Source organism: Vidua macroura, chromosome 1 (genome assembly GCF_024509145.1).
Source record: "Vidua macroura isolate BioBank_ID:100142 chromosome 1, ASM2450914v1, whole genome shotgun sequence".
Classification (NCBI taxonomy): domain Eukaryota; kingdom Metazoa; phylum Chordata; class Aves; order Passeriformes; family Viduidae; genus Vidua; species Vidua macroura.
The window spans coordinates 146875345-146894413 of record NC_071571.1 but is presented as its reverse complement, the minus strand read 5'-3'; positions in this window follow the sequence as shown (position 1 = coordinate 146894413).

Here is a 19069-nt window from a genome sequence, read left to right as displayed (position 1 = left end):
TGGAGAGCATTTTTAAGCTGATGGTCAGATCCAGGTTTCCTAGCATAAAGTAAGGCTGAAATTTATGTGCCCCTTCTTCTCCCCACATCAATAGTCCCCAGTGCTATTCTCCCATCACGGCACTCAAACCTGAGCACTGTGGGGCCCTGGCACCCCCCACCCTTTGACTGCTGGCTGTGGGCAGCTTGCAATGCTGGCAGCATCAAGGTGTTAGTTTTTCATCCTCCCTGTGATAGGAACAGAGGTGAGGAGTTCAGCACTCTCCCTTACCTCCACTGACATCAGTGCTGTGTCAGCCCTGATGGTATTAGAGCAATCTTTTAAAAGCAGTTCATCTTATTACTGAGCTGTGCTCTCCCTGAAGGCCGTGGACAAATGTTAAAATCTGGAAGTGCGTGTGATGTCATGGAAGAAATATGAAACAGCAGCTGAACTGCTGGCTGCTGCAAGGGCAAATTCTGGTTAATGTTTCCTATTAACTCCTAACTCCTTCTGTCATCCTGCTCTTGGTAGGGAGAATCTAAAGGAAATAGCTCTCTCATTTTCTGCTCAAAATTGCCATTTCCAAGGAATTGCTAGAGGTCTAATTAAAGCAGAATAAATGTATTTTGCATTTCTCACCCAAGAGGATAGTTTAGATCAGAATCAGTGTAATGAATACAGCATGTTTCTGATGGAGTTTCGAGTGTAAATGAAAGGGATACTGTGAATGATGATGACAAATGTACTTCAAATGAAGAATTAATACTACTCATAACACTAGGAATATAAAAATCCATTATTAGAACAATTATTAGAACAAATGCTTTAGTAATATTAAGCACTTCTGTGTCTAAATCTCTATTAGAATACACAGAAGGAACATACAAATATTTATGCTGATATTTAGTACTCAGTACTCCTGTGGCTGTAATTTATATTCCCCCATAATCATGTCACAGTGCCACTCTGTGCTTTGTGTTGTGCCATTTTCACTTGTGATTTTAATGTCCCTGAAGCAACACTTCATGGGGAAACCCCTTCTTCTAGCCAAGAAAACAATTTTTCTCAAATCTCAGTGGTGCTCTCTGAAATACAAATAATAACACTAATAAGACCCAGAAGCTTCTGTATTGAACAATGCACAACTATCTTGTGAGAAATGTTTTCTTCACAGGGGACCTTATGTTCTTAAACAAGACTCAACACGTGATTTTTGTAAACAAGCAGGGGAAGCCGTAGTTAACTGAGAGGTGGTTATGGAATCCATTTATAAATGTGAGTTGCAGCCATGTCACATTTTTACAGACAGAAGGAAGCCAAAAAATGTTCATGAGATCACAAGCCTTACTAAGCAGCAGCCTCTGTGCTCCTGCTCCAGGGTCATTCAGAGATCTGTGTCTTGTTGACAGGCTCTGCACTGGATTATCTCCCCAAACAGCTGCAGGATGACATCTGCAGAGGTTCTTAAAGATGGATGAGATGTTTAACCAAATCACTTAGTCCCATACTCTTTCTTGGAGCTCCCACAGCTTTCTCTTGATTATGCATTTGGAAGCACATCCTTGATACCCTCAGCTAACTCTCCTTGCTTCCAGCAGCCAAAAGGACCAGTGAAGCACATACCTCTGGTAACAATTAGAGAATAGGCTGGGTTGGAAAGGACCCTAAAGATCATTTAGTTCCATCCCCCCACCCATGGACAGGGATACCTTCCACTAGGCCAGGAATAAGTGACATGAACAGGACACAGAGTTATGGAGTTATGTTTTGGCTCACAGCTGCATTTCATGATAATTCACCATGGTCATTGTTTGTCTTAATCTCAGTGTCTTTAGAAAAAAAAAAAATAGCACCCTGCTTTGCAGTACTATTATGCCACTCTACAGAAGACAGTATTTTAACCATTGCTATTAATACCTTAAATGTATTATTATCATTGAGGGCTTGCCCCATACTTGTCAACAAACTATAGCTGTCTGAAAGACTTGTCAACAAACTATAGCTGTCTGAAAGATTTTCTTCCATTTAATAAAGTGTCATAATAGTTTCCCCAAGAACCCTTTTTTTGTCAGATTTTCAATGTATTATTGCTGTTTACTACAAGCAGGGTCATTGGTGGGATCTTGGTTCCTTGCAATAATGAAGAAATTGGCTTACACAGTGAATAGCTGTTCCTTTGCCATCAAGTTTATGTTAACATTCACAGTATCAATTAAAGCAAAATTGAGGATCAAATATGTGACAATAACTGGAGGGGCTGAAATAATTGCAAGGGTGAGGTCATGGTGATCGAGCTTCCAAATACATTTTACAGAGTGCTGATGTGAAGTCTGTGGGTTATTTCTCCTTCCTTCAGGTGTCAGAACTCATTTAGGCTTTAGACACTGCCGTAAAAGGCAATCAGCTCTTCCCTTCCAATCTCCAAAATCATTTTAGCACAGGTAATATCAACAGAGTCACATCATTTAGAGCCTCCTCCTGCTGCCGTGCAGCTGCTCAGGCAGTTAATTACAATATGTTCCTGGGATGAGAGGCTGAGCAGGCAGCCTCATTTCCGCGCTCCATTAAAACGAGCTTAGCCAAATTAGGCTGATAGGATAATGGGGTATTTTGTGCAATTCCTTCTATTCCCAGCAACAAGGATTGTGCCAGATATTGCTCTCTTTGTGTAAATTGTATACCTGGTGTTTGTTTACAAGGAACAAGTAATGACTATATTCTTTCATCTTATACCGAGTTGCTAAACGACATTTTTCTAAAGACTTATAAATTAATGCATCATCAACTCATGCACAATGACAATATATCTACTGTCAAACTTTGATTTAGCAGGGAGGAGAGGTAGGAGCTTGAAATATTTTTCTTAGGAAAGTACAGGAAACAAACCACTCCATGAGAACAGTGCCTTACATGATATATGCCATATATGCACCTTCATCATTTCAAGTAGAAATGTTCTAAGTTTGTGCAACTCTTCTCTATCACCTTCAGGTGGTGTTAAGATTGGAAATTCAAATTATTTTAATAGCACTGATTTGTCCTTTGTTGATTCAGTTGGAGTGGGTCAGGTACCCAAAGATAGGATTTACCTCATCTTTCTCTCTGAAAAAACTGTCCTCTACATTTAGTGTAAAATAATTAGGGGGAAAAAATGCCCTTCAGGGAAGTCTAGCTTAGGAGAAGAAGTACCTTTAAATATCAAAAGAGCTCCCAAACTACCTTGAGACAGATGAGCTAAATGTGAGGCACTAATGTGAGAAAGGATGAATTCAGGACAAAGACATCCTTTTTTTGAACCCATCCATTAATAAGCTTTACTTGATTAACAGAAAAAATGTAAAATTCAGATAAAATAATGTTATTTATTGTAGTGGGATTTCTTTGGTGGTTTCATTTTGCTCTCTTTCTCACGCTGTACTTCCTAGTTTCTGTTTTTCCTTTTCATAGTAACAAATGGGGAATTTGGCACTCTATATCATCATCCCCTTGGCTGAGAACAGAGCAAAGAGGGGAGTGTGGGTTATAGTTTACCATGTCCCTTTAGGAATCTCTCTGACAGGATAATAAGTGGTCAGTGTGAGTGGCTCTCATGTGGTGTTAAGGAAGGAAAAGTGCTGTGTCCTCCTTCACAAACTGGTTTTGGGCCCCATTTCTGGGACATCTGCAACAAGCTTAGTAGAATCTAAACTGGAGATTTCCCAATCAAGACCCAAACAATGAACAAGGTAATGAAGTCTGACTTCTGGTGACTCATCCCTCCTCGAGAGTGGCTCCCTGGATAGAGCAGTCCTGGCCCCTCTGCAGAGGGAGCATTGGAGGCATATTTTGCTGTAGACTTTAAACATTACACCTGCAATTTCAGAGTTTCATGGTCAAATTCCAAGCTAGAAATAAGCCCTCAGTGTCTGTTCCTTTATCAACCACACTGCAATGAAGATGACAGATGGTGTGAGGTTATTATGTTTAAATGGCCACGGAGGGAAGTAGGAGTCCCTAGCTTTGGTGTTAGCAGGAACTATGTTCTGAAGATAAGTGAATGAAGCAATTGCTGAGAAAAGTAAGACATTATTCCATATATCATCCATTGCAGACATACATATTATCTATGATATATGGATAAACCAGGAAGGATTTCAATTTTTAAAAAGTGCCTATTGTTCTGTAGCAGTGTGGGGGTGTGTTTTTTCATGAACAGACATACATGTGATTCCAGTGTGTGCAGCTTTATTGTATTCAGAACTGCTGAAAATAATTACCCACAATATCAATTTCCCTTCTGGAGCTTAAGAAGCAGGTTGAGAGCAATGGTGCTATTAAGAATAATTTCAGAGTAGTAAATATAGCTATCTAATCATCTATAATGGCAGGCTAGACATCCAAATTTGACTGAAATGAAGAAATATATCACTATACATTCTATTTCAGTGAAAATATGCATACATCTATCCTGCCTGCAGCAAATGTGAGGTACAGAAAACATTCTTCAAAACACATAGTTCCTGTAGTGATCAGTTCCCAACCCTCCCTCTTTAGTCCAAAGTATTACAACCAAAACACTACATAAAATGTTGCATCTACTCTCTTATGTGTCATGATCTACTAAAGAGTTGGAATACTTTAAATGCATTTCATATAATATAAAAGCTATTCTGAATCAAAGCCTGTGATCTGGAATACAATGAGACTCTCACTGATGGTTCAGTTGTTAAATGGAGAAGGTCCTAGAGATTCTGTTGGCATTTAGTACCAAGTCCATACCCAACACGGGCAGTATTTGCCTGTCTGTACAACAGTAGTTGTGGAGCTGCATTAACAGATGGGACTGCTGCTCTCAGCTCTGGAGCATGAAAGGTTCATACCCCCTGGCAGCAAAGCATATGGTCTAATAAATATGAACAGGGTCAACGCTTAACTCTGTGCTCTTGGGATATTTTGTACTCACCTAATGCTCTTCTGGGAGAAAACCTTAAGGGATGTGGCCAACATATATATAAATATAACCATTCATATTCTACTTGGCACATGCTGTAATGCTTTATATTTTTAGTATGTGAAGTCTGCAGATTTTAACAGCTTTATGATGCTACATTTAGAGATGAGACCAGTAGTAATGGATGAGAGACTGAACGTGACCCAGCAATGTGCACTTGCTGCCCAAGAAGCCAAAGTTGTCCTGGGCTGTATCCACAACCCTGTGGGCAGCAGGTGAAGGAGGGGATTCTGCTCCTCTGCTCTGCTCTGCTCTGCTCTGCTCTGCTCTGCTCTGCTCTGCTCTGGTGACACTCCACCTTCAGTGCTTCATCCAGCTCTGGGGGTCCCAGCATGGGAAGGAACTCAACCTGTTGGAGCAAGTCAAGAAGAGGCCACGAAGATGACTAGAAAATTGGAGTACCTCTCCTATGAGAAAAGGCTGAGATAATTTGGATTGTTCAGTCTGAAGAAGAGAAGTCACTGGGGTCACATATTTGCAGCTTTCCAGTAGCTGAAGGAGCCTATGTGAAAGATGCAGAGGGACTTTTTGCAAGAACCTGGAGTGACAGGACAAGGGAGAAAGCTTCAGACTGAAAGAGGATAGGTTTAGATTAAATATTAGGAGGAAATTATTGTGAGAGGTGGTGAGGCACTGGAACATGTTGCCCAGAGAATTTGTGGCTGCTCCATCCCTGGAAGTGTTCAAGACCAGGTCGGATGGGGCTTTGAACAACCTGGCCCAGTGGAAGGTGTCCCTGCCTATGGCAGGGGTTGGAACATGATGATCTTTAAGGTCCCTTTCAACCCAAGCTGTTCTGTGATTCTATGATTCCACAGTTCCATGATTCTATGGATAAAGAGGTGGCTGAGGCTGAGCTTGTCACAAGTTTTGCAAATTTTGTTTTTCTGGGAGAATCTCAGGTATCGTTGTCTGTATCAGGATTGACTGTGACCACAACCAGGGCTCTGTGGATTCAATGCCATGCACTGGTCTGCATCTCTTGGGGCAGGAACTGCAAGACAGAGTTCACCCTAACAGGAGAACTGACTGCAAACCAGAGCAGGTTTTGCTGAGATATTTTAGATGATTGCTTTTGTGAATATATCTTAATAGATTAATATACTTTTTAGAGAAAAACTAAAGTATCAATTAGGTTAAATAGTTACTTCTACAGTGAATACCAATGTCAGATGAAACTCTTAAGTGCTGGTTACCTGTTTCCAGGTGAGGTCACCTCTCTGCTCACATTCACTACACATCTTCAAATGGCTCACTGGATGATTTTGATTCAGAAGGGTTCATGATGAGTTATTTTTTCTCACTCCACTCTCAAATTATGGCTTATCTTAGGTACTTCCATGTATTTTCTTGATTTATTAAGTGCAGTCGGTGACTCTCTATGACTGATCCAGTTTATCAATACCTCGCACTCCACAGGGCTGTGTTTGCTTTACAATCTTTATCAGGGTCTAGGAAAAATGCACTGATTCATGAACCTCATCAGAGAGATACCAGATGGTTGGTAAAGGTGTCTTCTGGGCATCAGGTAGCCCATTATTGAAGTTGTTAGATATGTTCATAATTTCTACTAATTTATTTTTTGCGTAGTCATATGACAATAAGCTATTACCCAAAGGACCTTCACTACACAGGGCATGCAGTAAAAAAGGTGAACAGTGAAGAGCTTAGGCTCGCTCTTGTAAATACACTTGACCCTCCCAGATGACATTTGACACTCTCTCAATTTAAAAATAGACTAGTGTGTTAATTCATATCTCTATGGCTTTTCTTGCTTTTCTGAGCTTGGAAAGTCTTTGTGTATTACTTTCCATTTGACAAGGAAAAGAGGTGAGAGAACATGTATCAGAAAATCAGCATCAGTCACAGCTTTTCAGTGTTTTAGTTTTTTTCTCCTTAACACTTTCAAGGTTGTATCACCAGACCTGCTAACTAGTAAATGTACTATGAGAAGAAATTTAGCACAGAGAACATTAGCATCATCACTGATAGTAATTAAACAGCAAATTTAAAAAATGAAACAAAAATCCCAAAACAACACAAACCCCTACCTTCCAATGATTAGAGCTGTTTTTCTCATGTAATTAAACCAACCAGCTCATTAGCATTAACCACACTACACATTCTAATGACCCAATTTATTTTAAACTACAGATTCAAGCAGATCTGATAAGGCTGCTGTTTCCTAATTCTAAAATAATGCCTAATTTAAAACAACCTTATGGGCTTTGGCTGCCACATAACCATGTCCCATTACAATTTGACTTACTCAGCAAGCCAGTCCAGTTCATCATGGAGAAATTCAGGAAGAGAATTTGCAAGCTTTTGACTCCATATGTTCTTTATGGGAATTTGATGAATTTATTTTAATTCAAATCTATCTAAGGACTGAAATTCAAAACTGTTAAGGAAAATGAACTATTTCCCTTATGCTAGAGATTGTTCAGTCTCCCGAGGGCAGCATCTGGCAGATAATACAGTATATTGTGCTGGAAAACAGCTCAGACATATTTAAGTAGCAAACTGTGATTACAAAGGCAAAGCTTAGAGGATGATGTCTTTTGACACAGAATTTAAACTTTTAGCTTTTAACATCAGTCAGGTTTCTTGGCCCTCCTTGGCTTCAGAATTTCAGTGAAGGAACCATAGATGCCTTCCCAGAAGTTTTACACTGTGCCCAGAGAGTGATCATGCTTACATGATGGTGACTACCCCAGAGCAATGAACTTGTGCTCTGAGCCTCCAGATCCAGCCCAGGCGACAGCAAAATTTGGGTCAAGGGGTTCTGGCCAGCTCAAAGGAGAGCAAGTTGACATCCTCACACTGCATCCAATGCAGCCACACATTGAATGGAGTCACTGGCTGCCACTGTGGGATCGCCCTTTCCAGAGAATTTCAGTGCTTATCAGTGATCCCTGTTAGGAGATAATTTTAAATTTAAATCAAATAAGCTCAGGTTATCTTCAAAGTGGAAGGTCATTTGCTGTGATCAGACGAGATGGCAGACACTTGCCTTCCAGAAGAACTCCATTAAGTGAAAACAACTGCTCATTAGTGAGGAATTAAGCTCAAAACACTAAAAATCTACATCCTGGGACTGATTCTGGACACACTTAGTACACAGATTAATTGAAATATTTGCTGCATCTAATCTTTCCTTATGTGCATCTGGATGTTCCATAAAGCAAATTACTTCAGCTATGAAATGATCAAGCAGTAGAGATTCAAACTATATATAACTTCTATGCAAGAGCATCAGAACATGACATTAATCTCCTTTCTAATTTCCTAAGCTCCCATTTTGTCATGCAAGGTGACATCCCTCACAGCAACTGGATGATTTATATTGTGGAGGGTATTCTTAACTATCTTTAATATTGGTGCAACAGCTCATCCATCTTGAAACAAATTATATATGCAAGATTATTTATTCAGGACAGGCAACGAATCATTAAAAAAAGATCTTATTTCTGAATAAACACGGCATATCTATCTCTGTCTTTCTGGTACCAAGTAAATTGCATGTGTCCATTATGAGTATGTGTATCCCTCCCAAAATTGACTGATTTTGAAGTCTTATGGTGAAATACCTCTCTGAAATAGAGTAAGGACTTGAAAAATGAAACTAAAGTAAACTTATTGTCTCATTTTCACAGTATAAAAATGGATAAAAGTACCATGACACAAGGTCAGAATTAGCAAAATAATCCTATGGGGTCTATTCTAGTCTTACAGAGTCAAGGATTTTTATGCTGGTTGCATGAAAGGCACCATTATGGTTTATCCTTATCCATCTATTAACATCTTTATGTGTAATAACTTCCTTATAACACTGTGTTTTTGATAAACTTGGAACTTGTTATTTCTCCCAAAATTGATAAGCAAGTTGACAACTGCAATTGCCTTAAGTTCTTCTTGCTTATATGTAGGAATAAATGAGGTTGTCTCTGCAGTCCAGTGACCAGGAATTTTGTAGGATCTGACTGGGTTGCCTGTTTTCTCTGAGAAAGTACATCACTTCCTAGGGTTGCACGTGGTGTGGGTGGAGAAGGGAAGGATGACAGAAGTCTTGTATTTCTTGGCTTTAAATTGGCAAGGGAAAGGTAGAAATAGGTGATTTTTAAGGTTCCTTCCAACTTGAGCCATTCTATGATTCTATGAAATACTATTCTATGAAATTCTATGAAATATTCTCTTCTGCTAACCAGTAACAACACCCTGTAACACAGGAATGTGAGAGGGAAACGAGGGGTTCCAGTGAAAGAGGTGGTGGGAGCAAGATGTTTTCTCCAAGTTAAACACTGAGCTGCAGTTTAATGCTGGCTGAGTGCCTCTTCTGAGGTTCACACTAGAAGGGCTCATTCAAGACCTCTCTTCTACTTTTGATGATGTTTTGCAAGGTGGCATCCAAGAAAAACCCCTCATAAAGGCTGGATAAATGATACCCGCTGCTTCTTTCCCAGCCCAGGCATCTTGGCCAGTCACAAACAGCAACAGGTTGCTCTGATATGACATCTCAATATACCTGCTGCTTCACTCCTTTCTAGATGTTCACAGATAGTCTGGTTGCCTTTTATGCTGTTTTTTTCCTACTACCATGTGCTTGCAGCAAGGTCCCCCACAGCCTCTGTAGCTTGAATTCCTCCACAAATGATGGCAATAGAGAGAGCAGCTGTCATCAGGGCCAAGTTCAGGGCAGCCATGGCCATCTTTTTTTCTCCTTTGATTCATTTAGTCTCATGACAATATTGCCTTCCATCTCCATTCCCTCCATAGTAATTGACTTCTTGTGGGTGAACTGCCTTGTATCTTCCAAGCTTTCATTTTGTTAAGCTAATAAATCAATTTTCCAGACAGGTGGTAGGGTTAAATATTGCCCACATCTAGTAAAATCAGAGATAAGACAGAGGCAGAGAGAAAGTTCTGAACAGTCTGAGGAATTCTGGAACAGCATTGGGGGACAAGCAAACACTAACTAAAACATGCAGTTTTAAAAGGTTTTGGTGTTGGGTTTCAGTTAGAAACCCCATATTCCACTGCCTGCCTCAAACATACATCCAAGAGAGGCAGGTTTAAGCGCATTTTTTTTCCTCATGCTGAAATTTAGGAAAAACAGGAACCAACAGTCTTAAAAGCCAAGCAAACTCCAGCTTGGTCTAACCCAAAACTTGTGGAGGTCAGTGTTACAGTCTTCCATGTGTTTTGAGTCAGTTCTTCAGAGAGCAGCCATAATCCATCCCAGGTGCGAGGAGGGCAGAGAAAAATCAAACCAATTGGAACAAATTGCTTTGGAGCAAAAATCCAACCCTTTAGGAGAAAAATCTACATGTCTTTATTAGGTGTCAAGTATAGAACAATGTGTTACTAACAATTTATTGTCCATGGGAATTATCTAAAAAACTCTTTTTGTGTTGAAAAGTTGTGCTTCCTGTTTTGTGGCATCAGTTTTCTTTCTTTCACAGGAATTGCCTGAAATATAAAATTCATGCCTGAAGAAATAAAAATCAATCAATGCATAATAACTTATTCAATAATATAGACTAGTCTGCCACTGAAAATTGATACAGGGATAATCAGAGTGCGTTCGACCCCATCCTTGCCTGAATTACATGAATGCAGCTCCTGAGACAGCAAAGGCAGTTTTGATACTTCAGAGCCATACAAAAAAACATGGGATCAAATCTACTCCTATATTAATTTTATGCCAGGGTAATTTCATACATTTTAATGAGATGACTTTGTATTTACACCTGTGAGAGAGACAGAAGAAAAAGCTTAAAAGTTTCCACAAATACCATTTCTTTTTTTTTTTTTTTTTTTTTTTTCAAGAGGAGGAAAAGCTATAATGTGGACATCATAATTTTCAGAAACATTATTCTTTTATTCTTTTCCTTTGTGGAAGGATGATCTACAATATTGTAAATACAAATAATGGCCATTGAGCAAGGTTCATACAGTATGCTGCCAACAAAGTACTGACTTGAAAACTGAAAATAGAAATAGAAAAAAAAAGTAATAAAAATATTGATTACAGCATGGGATCAAGTAAATTAACTTTTTGCTATGAGAGAAGCCAAGTAAAAGGGAAAACTTCAGACTGAAATATTTAGCTTTCTTTTGGTTTTGCTGTAATCTTTTTCCTTTAACCTTCATCCAGACTGCATCCTGAAGAAGGTCTCTCTGCTAATAAGGTTACTCATTCAGCTCTTCCCACCTCCTGTAATTTGCCTAAATTATGGAAGGCAAATTAAGCCAGCTCCAAACAATATTAACAGGCTGGTGCTACCATCATAATTAAGTCACAGCAGATGCAAAGGGACGATGGAGACTTGGTAGTAAATATATCAAGTGTTTCTGATGACAGTAATGCATTTTATTAGGAAAAACTATCATCATTGTTATGATCTAATGCACATTTACCCTTTTCTTGTCCTTCAGTCACTGGGTAGGACATAAGCTAAATTGAATTCCTGTATGTTAATGTTCTTTCCTAGTTAACTGATATTAATATTACATTCTATATATTTAGTGGTTACTCTTGCAGCTACACTTTGTGCTGTCAAAAAGGCAGATTTACTTTTCTCGAGAGGTATTGGTGTCCTGCACTGTTGTCTCAACAAGAACCTTGTGCAATGGGCTCCACAAGAGACACAGATTCAGCTTTGCCTGTACTTCCTCTGAGCAGCCACCAGTCCTGAGCTGGGCCCAAGCAGGAGTGTCAGGAGGGCTGTGTGGAATAAGGATAGGACTCTGAGGAGCATGGGGCAGAATCATCTCAGCTGGAGGGAACTGTTAACCTGAATTTGCAGTCCCTGGAGGTGTGCACTGATCACTGGGCTGGCAGCAGGGTCACTGCTTCCTTCAGCCATAAATTGTGAGCACAGAATAGACTCTTTGACAAAAATAGCATTGTGGGTTAACCCCAGCTGACAACCAAGCCCCACAGAGCCACTCACTTGCTCCCCCGTGGTGGGATGAGAATCAGAAGGGTAAAAGTGAAAAATCTCAAGGTTTGAGATAAAGACAGTTTAATAGGTAGATCAAAAGCTGTGCACACAAGCAAAGCCAAACAAGGATTTCATTCATCCCTTCCCATGGGCAGGCAGGTGCTCAGCCACCTCTAGAAAATCTGGGCTGCATCACACACCATGGTGAATTGGGAAGACAAACACCATCACTCCGAATGTTGCCCCTTCCTTTCTCTTCTCTCAGCTTTATGTGCTGCTGTTGATGCCATATTGTATGGAACATCCCTTTGGTCACTTGGGATCAGCTGTCCTGGCTGTGGCTCCTCCCAGCTCTTGTGTACCCCCAACTTTCCCATTGCTGCAGTGAGGAGCAGAAAAGACCCTGACAAGCAGCAAAACCAAAAGTAGTCACTAAGGAGCACAAGACTTTAAATTTGATCGAGCACATTCCAACCAAATGCGTTGTTACCTCAAAGCCTTTGAGCACCAGAAGGATCATTGTGGTTTGACCCCAGATGACAATTAAGCACACACAGACACTCACTTACTTCCTCCCAGTGGGATGGGGAGAGAACTGGAAGGGTAAAAGGGAGCTGTAGCTGAGCATCAAGGAGGAAGGGATGTGTCTCCTCAAAATCTCAAATGTCTATATTTTACATGATGTCCTGGTCAAATGTATGGCATACATGGATTTGGATATCTGAAATTCCCAGGCCAAAGACAAATGTTGTGGGAATCCAGGGCATCCCTCTCTGGCTGCCCTGGATTCCCACCAAATGTCAGTATTTGGTGACTGCATAGTGCCCTCCTTTTTTTGTGCTTTGCTCAATGGCATTCCCCTCTCACCCTGCTTGCAAGGCAGCACAGGATTAGGACTGGGCTTGGGCACTGCTGTGCTCCAAATCCTGACCAGGAGAGAGCACACAGTATGTTGTTTACACTTGCAAAATGCTATTTGTAGGGTTGCCACACATAGACCATCTCTTTGGACTTGAATCACAGCACCAATGTGGGTGGCAGCCTCAGAGATGTTGATGCTTTTCTCATTCCCACAAGTCTCTGGAGTGTACTCAGTTCTGATATCCTTAATTTGAATTTAGCTTGTTGTCTTCCTGTGCTATGCAGCCTACACATCTCTGCTTGTTTACACTTGAGAAAGAAAATCTGCTCAGAAAAGAAATAAGGCTCTTTTCCTTAGCTTGAGGCATCAATCAAACCAAGCAAGGGGAAATGAAATGGAAATGGAGTGTGACATCTGAGGAAAAGCCTTCCTTTGATCTTTCTTGATATTGTTGGTTACAGCTAAGGGGGAAACAGTTCACAATTCCTTCATTAGTCTTTGGTGTGTGAAGTAATTGTTTTGGATAAGGGTAGTGGTTGAATGTCTGCATCCTACAGCCTGTGCTGGGAACAACATTGTGATATTGACATTGCACAAACCACTGAGGACAACTTATCTGTTGGGAAAACCTAATTAATAGACTTGTGTTCATCCAGACTTAATATTGCCTATAAATAGTCCAACAAATTTTAATTATGTCAGAGAGGCTGCAAGATAAAGACACTATTGGGATAGTGTAGACACCCTCCATTGTACTCTTTCTCCTCTTAGAATGTCATGTTAACTTGTCTGTATACCGTAATCTGTTTATGGATTAAATGTGGAATACATAAATTTCACCCAACTAATTAGCTGTTTAGTGTTATCTGGAGAGAAAAGTATGTCTGCTGTCTTCTATGGTTTGATCTGCTGAAATGCAAGTCTGGATTGCTTGTGGTTATAGGAAAAGTGCATGCAGATGTCCTAGATAGTACTGCATTTCTTATCATGATAACTTCCTGACACCAGCCAATTGTAAGTTTAATCAGAAGATATTTCCCTTAATCGGAATGGAGAGAAGGTGTTTCAGTCATAGCTGACATTTGAGCTCTCAGCTCAGCAATTATGAACTTCAGTGACTTATAAAGCATTTTAATTTTTTCCTTTTAATGCCTAACAAAACAATTTTCCCCAGGAAGAGAAGATGGCTTTTCCAGTCTAAACTAGGGGCTTTCACAGATTAAGTAAATATTTGCCAGATTGTCCTTTATAAAACATTTGCAGTCAAATCCTTTCTCTCCGATTAGTCAGAGAATGCTGTAGATGGTCTTTTCATATACATAAATATTCAACCTTCCAGAGTATGACAATCTGTACTTTATCTGAGTAGCTCATATTAAAATAGAAAACAACAGCAGAAGGCAGGCACCCCTGTCTGGAGGAGACATTACACCTTGCAGAGGTGGAACACCCGGGTGGGCACCCAGGACCATCACTGACTTTGGTTTCCATTGTACCCTGGCTTGCTGGAAGGCCACATCCCTTGTCACAGATGATGATCTGAAAGAGCTTTATCAGACTTGGATCACTTTCCACTCAGATGACCCCTGTCTGCTTGCCAGCCTGAGGAAACTCCTGATGGTGCAGGGCACCAGAGTAGCCCATGCATACCTTGGCATCCTCAGAGCTGTTCTAGCCTCTCTGACTCCCATGTCTTGGACCTCATCATCAAGCAACACAGCACCCTGGCACAAGCACCTTTGAGTGGTGCTCTTACAGTTTTAAATCCTTCCCATTCCAGAAATGTGATCTATAGTTCTGCCCCTCAGACTTAACACCCCAAGGTCTCCCAAGCTGGATGCAGTACTCCAGCTGGGTACAATATAAATTCACAAAAAAGATACATTTTTTTCATTATATGTGCAGCAATATCTCTGAGGAGTTTATTTTTCTGTGGCCTGACTACAAGTGAAAAAAACTTAAACCGTAGCAGAATACTGTGAGCTCATTGCAAATATCTGCCTCCAATCTTGACAGACTGACAGACATCCCAAAATGGGATGTTGTTTAACTAGTATTTTAGCAGCTTAGAATTTGAGAAGCATTGCACCTATAACCAGAGGTTGTCATCTAAGAAAATGAGTAGTTGAAAATGAGCATCTAATTTTAAACTCTGTGTTTGGACAAACTGCAACAGTCCATGTCAAACCCATGTAGTACAATCCCTTTCATCTCTGGCCTCTGTTTTTTTCCCCTCCCACATGAGGGATTTTTTTGTTACTGATTAAAAGCAAAATTCACTGGTCACTGGAGTGCCCTGGGAAACTCAGAAAAAAAGTGATTATTACTAGTTTCTCTAACAAGAAAAAATTGCCTCTGTTTTAAATATCTTCCAGAAAGGACACATTTTTTTCCCAGTTCCCTGAAATAAAGCAAGCAATTCCAGAGAGGATAGCAGTGCTTATATTTATTATCTGAAAAACCTTATGTAGCAAAATATTACATCTTTCTATATATTTTGGCTGCGTGGGAGCTGATGCCCTCAGAAATGAAATACCCAACTTCTGAGAATTTTTTTTTGTTGTTGTTTATTGCCTCATTTTGTTTTATGAATGCAGCCTCCAGAGCCTGTTTATTTTCTGGCTTTCCATGTTGCTGTGGCTGCTACTTTGGGTAGTTGTGCCATCACTTACACTGTAAAACCCAGAGGATCTATCCTCATATGAAATATGTGAATCTTCAAAAAACTGATTTGAAATACGAACAATAATAAAAAGCTTCATACATTGGGAAACAAATCAGTTTGTCCTTTTGGTAATGTAAAAAAAAAAAAAAAAAAAGAAATCCTAAAAATGAGAGGATAAAATCCCAGCTTTGTCTCAGTTGCAAGCCCTCTCTGTAACCAGCCAAAGGAGAAAATTTCTCCAGCAGATAGAGCCTATACAGAGACCAACTGTACAAAGGCCAGCTCTTCAGTGTAGGGCAGACACTGCAAGAGAAAAGAGCTGGGGAGCTGACCCCTTGTGCCAATTCCTCTTCAACTCTTAATCTCACAGAGCAGGGGGAATGAATACCCATGGCACTGGGAGAAAAGAAGACAGATGAAGGAGAAAACTATAATTTTCTCTGAATAAAATACAAGTTTCCTCAATATATGTGTCCCCTTCCTCCTCCCAAGAGCACAAATTTCTATCAGTTCTTTCTTGAACCTAACTTGATTCCCAGCAGTCCTCCATGCCCGTTCCTCTGGAGGCCTTGAATGTATGCACATATTCCAATTTTCATTTGCTGTGTTTGTGCCTTCTATTTTTCAAAGCTAATAGATGAGTGTGATGTTTTATGCTATTTTATATTCTGGAGAAGTTTTTCAGCAAAAACCTTGTGAAAAATTGCAGTGTGCAGCTGTAGCTCACCTCACTGCAAACTGCCCCATGGAATTGGAGCCCTCTCGTTTTCTTCAAATGCTCCATGTATGGCAGAGATGTCAAATGCAATCAGAGATAAAGGACAATTACAACTTCTAGCCATGGTCTGTAGTCTTCATCTGTAAAGTCTGAGCCTCATATTACATTCAATAAACAGCCTCTCTTTAAACTAAATATAGACCACTTGCTCATGCAAATATACCGAGTGTAGAGTTACAGTAATTGCATTTACAAATGATGGGAGCATGCCAAAGCCTTTAGGGAAAAGGTTTCTTCCTCCACCTGCATTAATCTTAAGGTTGAAAACTGCACTGAGATGAAGGGCCTGTTCACACCTCAGGCTCCTTTTGACAGCCTTCCATCAATTCAGGTTGAGAATTGCCCTGGGAAACAGGAGGAGTGGATGTTTACCCAGATTTGCCAGATGGTGCTCCTGGTATGGCCATTCACAGCCGAGTGGTAAGGGGATATAAAAGTCCCTCAACTGAAATGGAAACACTTTACACGTTTTTGTTCTGTCAGTATTTGCACAAGAAGAATGACAGCATCAATATGAAACTATAATTGAGAAAAGATGAATAAATAAATGTTATTTTTAATAAGGGATGTGCCTAAGAAGTTGATTAAAGCTACAAAGCAAGAGATTATGGCTTTTCCTTCCACCTTTCTGCTAATATTTGCATTTGATAACTAAAAATCTTATTGCAAATACAAGTTGTTGCATAGAAAAAAAAAATCACCTCATAAACCACTTTACTGCCTCCAGATCTTTCCAGTGTGAAAACCAGCAAACTAAAAAACCTAAAAATCTGGAAAAGCTAGTAAAGGGGAAGATGAGAATTCAGCTTCAGAGGAGGCAAATACAAAATCAGCAAAAAGGTTTTCTTGGTGACTAAGATATAATGTGGCACGAGGAATTTAGACATAGTTTCAGCACAGAGACTTCGTGGCTTATTCCAGTGATGAAGAGATGGCTCAAAACAGGCAGATCTCAGGAGATCTGTGTCATCTTAAAGATAAAATTGTAATGCCAGTGACAACAGGGGAAAAGGATAGGGGCAGCTGAATAACCTACACCAGATTTATAAAACTGAACCTATTTCAGACAGGGTCTGATAAGGCATCTTCAACAGAAAAATGAGCAGCTGGATCTGATGGGAATTTCCTTGTGCTCATGTGGGGAGCAAAGCTTCTGATCAAGGGGACATAAGCACATCCAAGCAGTTCCTCAGCCCCTCTGCTCCTGCTGCTGAGCCCAAGGGAGCACAGGGCACTCACGGCAGAAGCCATGAGGAACCATTAAGGCTAAGAGCAAACTTGAAGACATTCCAAAGGATTAAACAGAAGCCTGAGGATGGTTGCAAGGAAAGGCAAATGAGATTTTAAGCCGTCTGCCTAAGCTTAATTGCACATTCCCTGGGTGACAGGAGGCAATAATGGATCTTGGGGGAGGTAAGGACAAAGTGAAGAGGTGTCTCTGCAGGGAGTAAATCTGTTCTGGGGTGCAGATGAACAATCAGTCCCACTCTGGGGCAGCAAGAACTCATGGATGGTGGATGGAATAGTGAGCAGGAGGAAAGCCATCTCCCAGGTGGTTGCAATGAGCCATGAACTGGGCAGTCAGGGCAGTGTCAGCCTGGCTGTGACATTTTTAGAACTGCAAGGGGTGAGGGAAGAGATTTGTCTTCTGCTGGGCTGGTGGGAGCAGCCAGGGCACTGAGGGTGGGATGTTTCTCGTCTGGATATGGTGCTGGGGCTGCAGCCACAGCAGCATAACAAATCAGCATCAAGAGCTGTCAAGAGGACACTGCTATTAACGTAAAGCTGCTATTAATCAATTCAAGGAAACTGCAAAATTAACCTCTCTTACGAGAGTGACTGAATAAACGTGACACAGAGAACATAAATGGGGTTGTTTTGTTGAGCCAGTATGGGAAACGTGGGTAAGAAATCCTGTGATTTTAATCCCAAGAAGCAAAAGCCATAAATGTAAATACATTTGTATCTGACTTCCCTCCTTAGTTCCCATACTTTCTTTTCCTCCCAACTTCTCACTGGCCTCACCTGCACATGGAGAAAATACAAATACAATCTTGTGTCCATATCAAAGAGACTTTTTCCATGGGCTTTTCAGGCAGAAGGGTCAAATCAAAGTTCCCTGTGTGCTCCCCATTGGCCAGACCTGAGTCAGGGTCCTTCTGCTTCCCTGGGTGCATGATCACTGGCAAAACACAGAAAGTGAAATACCAAGAACAGTGGGGGGAAAAGTACAGCAGAGAAAGTCCCTCTGTATGGGCACTTCACATGGATGATCTTGGGAAGTGTCTGCATATAAACATCAGGCACCAGAGTAGACAGGGAGGGATGGATTTGCAGATATTGTAAAGAAAAATGACAGGGAATTTCAGCTGGCCTGAGCCTTGGGGAAAGAGTGAGCATAGTGAAAAACTTCCTGCTGATCTCATTAAATCAGAAAGCTCCAAGCTCTGTGGCAAAGGTGTGCTGAGGTATTGCTGCTGTCTGTAGCTCTGGGTTGGCTTTTTGCTGGAGTTATGTGGAAATACTCAGAGAACAGAACATGGCCAGCTTTCAGCTCATCCCAGGCCAGCTCAAAGCAGCTGCCCAAGATGCAGGACACGTGTGGCCTCATGGGACACTAGGACTGAAAGCACCTCACCAGGTGCCCACAGCAGATACTTGCAGGGAGCATTCTGGGCCTGAGAGGATGCAGTGTGCTTGGGAACTGTCACTCGTGGACAATGAAATGTATAACTGTCCTCTCAGACATGCTCTGGACATTATTTTCTCTGCAAAGACCCATGTCTCTCTACCTCAGAGTCCTTTCGTGCAGCCAGACCAACATAAAGAGTTTATAAATGCACCA